Here is a 6,427-nt window from a genome sequence, read left to right as displayed (position 1 = left end):
ATAAAATCATAATATTTTCGATCATCATTTTCTAAAATTCCAAGTCCATTGTATTACAAAAATGCATCCTCTACACTCTCCGTGTTGAAGACCAGTTGGCCAACCAACGAGATCCAGTATCAATTTTTTGTTCCCAAAACCTTTCCTTTTTGTCCATAAGATATCTTCCTCGATGATGTACGCCTGGGTGTCCTAGCAACCGCGAGCCCGTGCATCGCGTGGTCAGAACCCTCTAGGATCCTCCTTAGATGTCCTAGCACTTCACCTAGGGAGGACTGCTTCGTCGGTCCTCGCCCATCGTATCGGAAGCGCACCATTTTAACCGTACCAAGGCTGGTCCAGACCGGGGCAGGCTTTGCCGCGGGCGACGTCCCTTGACAACTCCCCGCTTGCTGTTCCAACAAACCTCCTCTTAGAAAAACATAAGCCAAATGCTTCCTCCATGGCGTAACACAATCCTTTGAATGAAAAACAGAGTTTCCAATGCAAGTGAGATTCAAGTTTGAGATCGGTTCCAAAGACCCTTTTTCCAATAATTCCCAGTTTCATAATGAGGATCCTTGATCTCTCATGAGGGTAATCTACCTGTCATTTCATCCATTTGTTCAACTAGATTCTTGGTGAGATTGGTCAGGGAAAAAACTAGATTAGTTTCGATAGTCTATTTTTTGGATTTAGTAATAACTGGAATTGATTACGAAGTTTATGTCTGATTCAGTTTGAGAGAGAAGGACAATTAGGTTTACTGCCCGACCTCACATAGTCTAACTAAATTCATTTAGTTTAGTTCTACCAGGATTCCTTTCAACTAAATATCTAGTTTTTGGGTAAATATCCATTTAGTGATTTTACCAATTCAATTATCCAAGATATTCTTTTTCCCACATAAATTCTCAACCTGAATTCATTAGGTAGAATTATGATGGAAATTCATCTTTTGACATTAAAATTTAATTCAAATCCATCTTTTCTCAAATATCATGGAAATTCATCTTTTAACTAAAATATCAATACCTGTTTTTTTGAATAAACTTGAAATCCTTCTTTTTCTCATTTCAATGAGTGCAATCCAATTATCATGGGAATTTCTCTTTTTTCCATAAATTAAATCTATTGAAATTATTCTTAAAATTACATAGAAATAACTATTAATTCCTTTAAGCTAAAAATTCCACTTTTTTCATCTAGACATTTGAATTCCAATATAGTGGAAATTCCTCTTTTATCATTTAAACTTATCTATGCAAAAAGATAAATTTAACTAAATTTTTCTCTTAAAATTTAAATAAAAATCTCCATTAATTCCTTTGCACTAGGAATTACACTTTCTTCATTTAATTAATTGGATTCCAATATGGTGGGAATTCCTCTTTCATCATGAAAATTTATCTATACAAAAAGATAAATTTAACTATATTTTCTCTTAAAAATTAAATAAAAATCTTCATTTATTCCTTTGCACTAGGAATTATACTTTCCTTATTTAAATATTTGAATTTCAATATGGTGGGAATTCCTCTTTTATCATAAAAATTTATCTATACAAAAAGATAAATTTAACTAAAATCTTTCATAAAATATACATTATTTTAGCATTCCAAATTTTTTTTTTCTAAAATATTGGAATACATGGATTTCCAATGTCATGGGGATTACTCTTTTAACATAAAAATAAATTACTAGAAATTTCTCTTTTTCCTAAATTTACTAATTATGCATAAACATAAAAATCAATTTCTCCATGATTACAATGAGAATCATTCAATTAATCTAGGATGATAATTCCTAGAATATGGTATGAAGTCCTCTTTTCATATTATGAATGAAAATGTTTTACAAAAATGTGTTTATTTTACAAAAATTTTACCATAGCTCCGCTGCTGCTATTACTGATAATTCTTAATTTAATTGAAAGAATGAAGTTTAATATTATTGATATGATTAGAATGACCACTAATTGGATCATTATGCAATTATGGATTAATTCATAATTTCTCTATGAAATAAATATCATAAAAGTATTAAAAAGCCATTATTTTGACCTCCAATTAGACAAGCATAGAAATTACTTTTGGATTAGAGAAAATCTTCATGAGAAGCTTCATTTGGATTGAGAATAGTTTATAGGAATGACCTTTCTTTGGGGAGGAGAGAGAGAGAAATTTCTAAAAACCATTAAAATTCAGCATAAATAGAAATTTAGGTGTTTCTTTATTCATAAAAGAACGTCAATAGTAATCAAAAGCCATTCAAATTAAAGCTTCTCAAGCTTGAGAAGGGTTGAGAAGAGAAGCATTTGGAGTTTTAATAAGAAAAAGACAATAATCCACACTTTACCTTCTAATTTACTTGATTCTTTGATCACAGTAGAGGCCCCCAACCAATCAATTGGTTTGGTATGTTGTAGGAGTCACCAAGGAAGATTGAAGAGAGAGAGAAGATCCAATCTCTTCAATTTTGTAGAGGTTTTTAGAGGATAATAAAAATTAAGCTTAGTTTAGAGTAATATCGACATAGTTTAATTCACAGATAATATTACAAAGGAATGAGGGTCTATTAATAGGAGAGGAAGGCCACTAACTGAGTCCAATTGAGTTCTAGAATTTTCCAGCTTCAGTTTGGCTAAATCACTTGTTTGCCATGAAACATGTTGTGGTATCTATGATGTCGAATGGTGAAAATGATGACACTTGGTATATGGACTCTAGAGCATCAAACCATATGACTTGTCATGGTGGTGAATGGTTTCAGCATATGAAGCCTATGGATGTGAAAGGCTATGTGGAGACAGGAGATGATACCCAACATGCTATCACACATGTTGGAGGTGTACCATTGGTTATGCACAATGGTGAAACGAAATCTATGGCAGATGTCTTGTATGTGCCTTCTATTACAAAAAGTTTAGCCTCAGTTGGTCAAATGTTGGAACAGGGATTACAGGTTCGTTTCAACGAGCATGGTTGCTTCGAGGATTTCAAAAATGGATGTAGAGTCATTGCAAAAGGCAAGAAAGAAGGCAGGTTATTTAAGTTGGATGCTGGGATTCCTGAGTTGAAATCAGCCATGTTCTCTAAAAGCCGAAATGTGGTATAGGAAATTGACATGTGGCATAAAAGGATTGGACATGTGAATATACAAAGGTTAAAGAACATGCAGGCAAGAGGCATTGTTAATGGGCTGCCTAGATTCAAGTATGATGGAAATATGCATGTTTGTGATGCCTGTCAGTTTGGAAAGCAGGCCAGGTTGCCGTTTCCTAGAGAAGGCAACATGAGTAGCAGGCCACTTGAAATAGTTCATAGCGATGTATGGGGTCCTGCACAAAACCCATCCATTAAAGGTAGTTTATATTATGTGACATTCATTGATGATTTCAGCAGAATGACTTGGATTTACTTTCTCAGAGAGAAAAGTGAAGTGTTGGGAAAGTTTATGGATTTCAAAGCTTTTGTAGAGAAGCAATATGGCTCTTGAATAAAATGTTTGAGGACAGATGGAGGTGGTGAAATACACCTCACATGCTTTTGAGTATTTCTTGAGAAAGCATGGCATAAGAAGACAATTAACTTGCAGATATACACCTCAGCAAAATGGTGTTGTTGAGAGAAAGAATAGAGTCATTTGTGAAGTGACGAGGGCGATGCTCAATGAAAAGAGCATGCCAGACTATTATTGGGCAGAAGCATGTGCTACTGTAGTGTATATACTTAATAAGACACCTATAGCAGCCATACATGGAAGTACGCCAGAGATGCGGCTTACAGGTTTTAGGCCAAACATTGGACACCTCAAAGTGTTTGGTTGCATAGCTTATGTACATGTGCCCTGACAAGAGAAGGAGGAAGTTGGATCCTAAGGCAGAAAAGTGTGTGTTTGTTGGATATGCACAGGATCGTAAGGCATACAAATGTTATAATCCAGAAACTAGGCAAGTGGTTATCTCATGAGATGTGGTGTTTGATGAACTTGCTAGTTGGTACAAAGAAAAGGATGAGGGTGTCATTGATTCTCTTGATGCTGATGTGCATGTGAACTTGCCACAAGCAAGTTCTATCTCTATGTCTGGGCCGGTAGAGTCTGAGAGTAGCACTATATGTCCATGGTCAGGATACTTGAGGCATGAGAGTGTGAGCACTAGGAGTAGTGCTGTGGATAAAGGGAAGAAGAAGGTTGAAGGAATTGGCATTACAGGTTATGAGTCGTCAAGTTCAGAGAGTTTGGATGAGGAACTTGGCATACCCGTTTTACGCACACCTGGTGCAAGACAGGATAGATATGTGCCTCCACATGCTAGAGTGACAGGTGTTTCAGAGTGATCCGCATGCATTGCGGAGATCCCAAAGGGTCAGGTATCCAGTTGACAAGTTGACATATCATGATTTTGCTATGCATTCCGCATATATGACCTCTTTGGTGAAGCATGTGGAACCTACATGCTATACAGAAGCTATTGGAAAGCATGTATGGGAGAAGGCAATGGATGTTGAGATGGACACATTGGTTCATAATGAAACATGGGATTTGGTTGCATTACCACAAGACAAAAATGTTATTGGTTGCAAATGGGTTTACAAAGTGAAATGCAAGTCAGATGGTTCCATTGAGAGACATAAAGCAAGATTGGTAGCTAAGGGTTATGCACAAACCCAAGGCTTGGACTATGATGAAACATTTAGTCCAGTGGCAAAGATGGGAGCAGTGAGAGCAGTCATTGCTATGACTGCAGCAAATGGCTGGGAAATGCATCAAATGGATGTGAAAAATGCATTTCTAAATGGTGATCTACAAGAAGAAGTTTATATGGCATAGCCAGAAGGATATGTACACCCAAGATATCCCACTCATGTATGCAGATTAAAGAAAGCATTATATGGTTTGAAGCAAGCACCTCGTGCTTGGAGTGTGATAAGATGAGCCGATATCTTATCTCCCTTGGATTTCAGGTTTCTACTGCAGATTCTTCACTCTATGTGAAGAAAATAGATCATGGGATTGTCTTACTTGTCATCTATGTGGATGACTTGATTATCACAGGAGATCATGCTACAGATGTTATGCATGTTAAGAAGGCATTGAGTGGGCAGTTTGACATGAAAGACTTGGGTGAATTAAGATATTTTCTTGGAATTGAAGTGATCAAAGTCCATGCAACAGGTACATGGTTAGTGCAACGCCAATATGCATTGGATATGTTGGTAAAATATGGGATGACAGGGTGTAAGCCAATGAGTACACCTTTGCAGAATGTGAAGTTGCGGGCTGATTTTGGTGAAGAGTTGGATGATCCATCTATGTCTAGAAAGATGGTTGGAAGTCTCATTTACATGACTATCACACGCCCGGATCTCAGTTATGCTGTGGGGCTAGTAAGCCAATTTATACAGAGCCCCAGAAAACCTCATTTGGATGTAGTGAGACGCATTATGCGCGATATGTAAAGACCACTGCACATTATGGTCTTCTCTATGAGCATGGTAAAGGCTTGGATATACATGGCTACACAGACGCAGATTGGGCAGGTAGCTCATATGACAGGAGGTCTACCAGTGGTTATGCCTTTACACTTGGAAGTGCCGTGGTGAGTTGGAGTAGCAAGAAGCAACCTACTTTTGCTTTATCTAGTACAGAGGCTGAATACAGGGGTGCAGCCAATGCTACATGTGAAGGAATATGGTTAAAGAGTCTCTTGGCTGATTTGGGTGAGCCTATTTTGATGGCAAAGTTGTCATTCATTGTGACAACATGAGCAGCATAGTTGTCATTCATTGTGACAACATGAGCAGCATAGTTGGCCAAGAATCCAATGTTTCATGCGCGGACCAAACACATAGAGGTCCATTATCACTTTGTCAGAGAGAAAGTGGATGGTACAGTGGATCTACAATATGTGAAGACTGAAGAGCAGGTGGCTGACATCTTTACAAAGCCACTTAGCAAGGAGAAGTTTGAGTACTTCCGTACTATGTTGAGAGTACATGGGATGAGTTTAAGGGGGAGTGTTGAGAGCTTTGATAGCCCAAGCTCATCTACATCTTCATCTATGGCAGTGCATCATGAGCTTGAGAGGGGCTGTTGAGATTCAAGCTCGATGTTAGTGTGTGCCAGCTGCACTATGTGCCGGCATGTTAGGTAGGAACATGTGTGAGACATAAATGATCGCGTCCAGCTGGTCATAGTGTGTGGACATTAGCTAGGGTTAGTAGTGTGTGAACACAACACAGTGTGTGTCTTGTGTATTATGGATTATGGCTTTATGCATTGTGTAAAGTGAGATGGCTTCCCTCTATGGTTAGGGTTCGCAATATACATTAGGGTTTGCTCCTGTGTGTGTGTCTCCTCTCCCTCTACCTGTTTTTCATCAACGATCACCAGGCCAGATTTGAGCTATGCTGTTGGGTTGGTGAGTCAGTTTATGCAGGTTCCT

The sequence above is a fragment of the Cibotium barometz genome, chromosome 61, assembly GCF_041138505.1.
Source record: "Cibotium barometz isolate CiBa-2024 chromosome 61, ASM4113850v1, whole genome shotgun sequence".
NCBI lineage: Eukaryota > Viridiplantae > Streptophyta > Polypodiopsida > Cyatheales > Cibotiaceae > Cibotium > Cibotium barometz.
Note: the sequence above shows the minus strand (reverse complement) of the source record.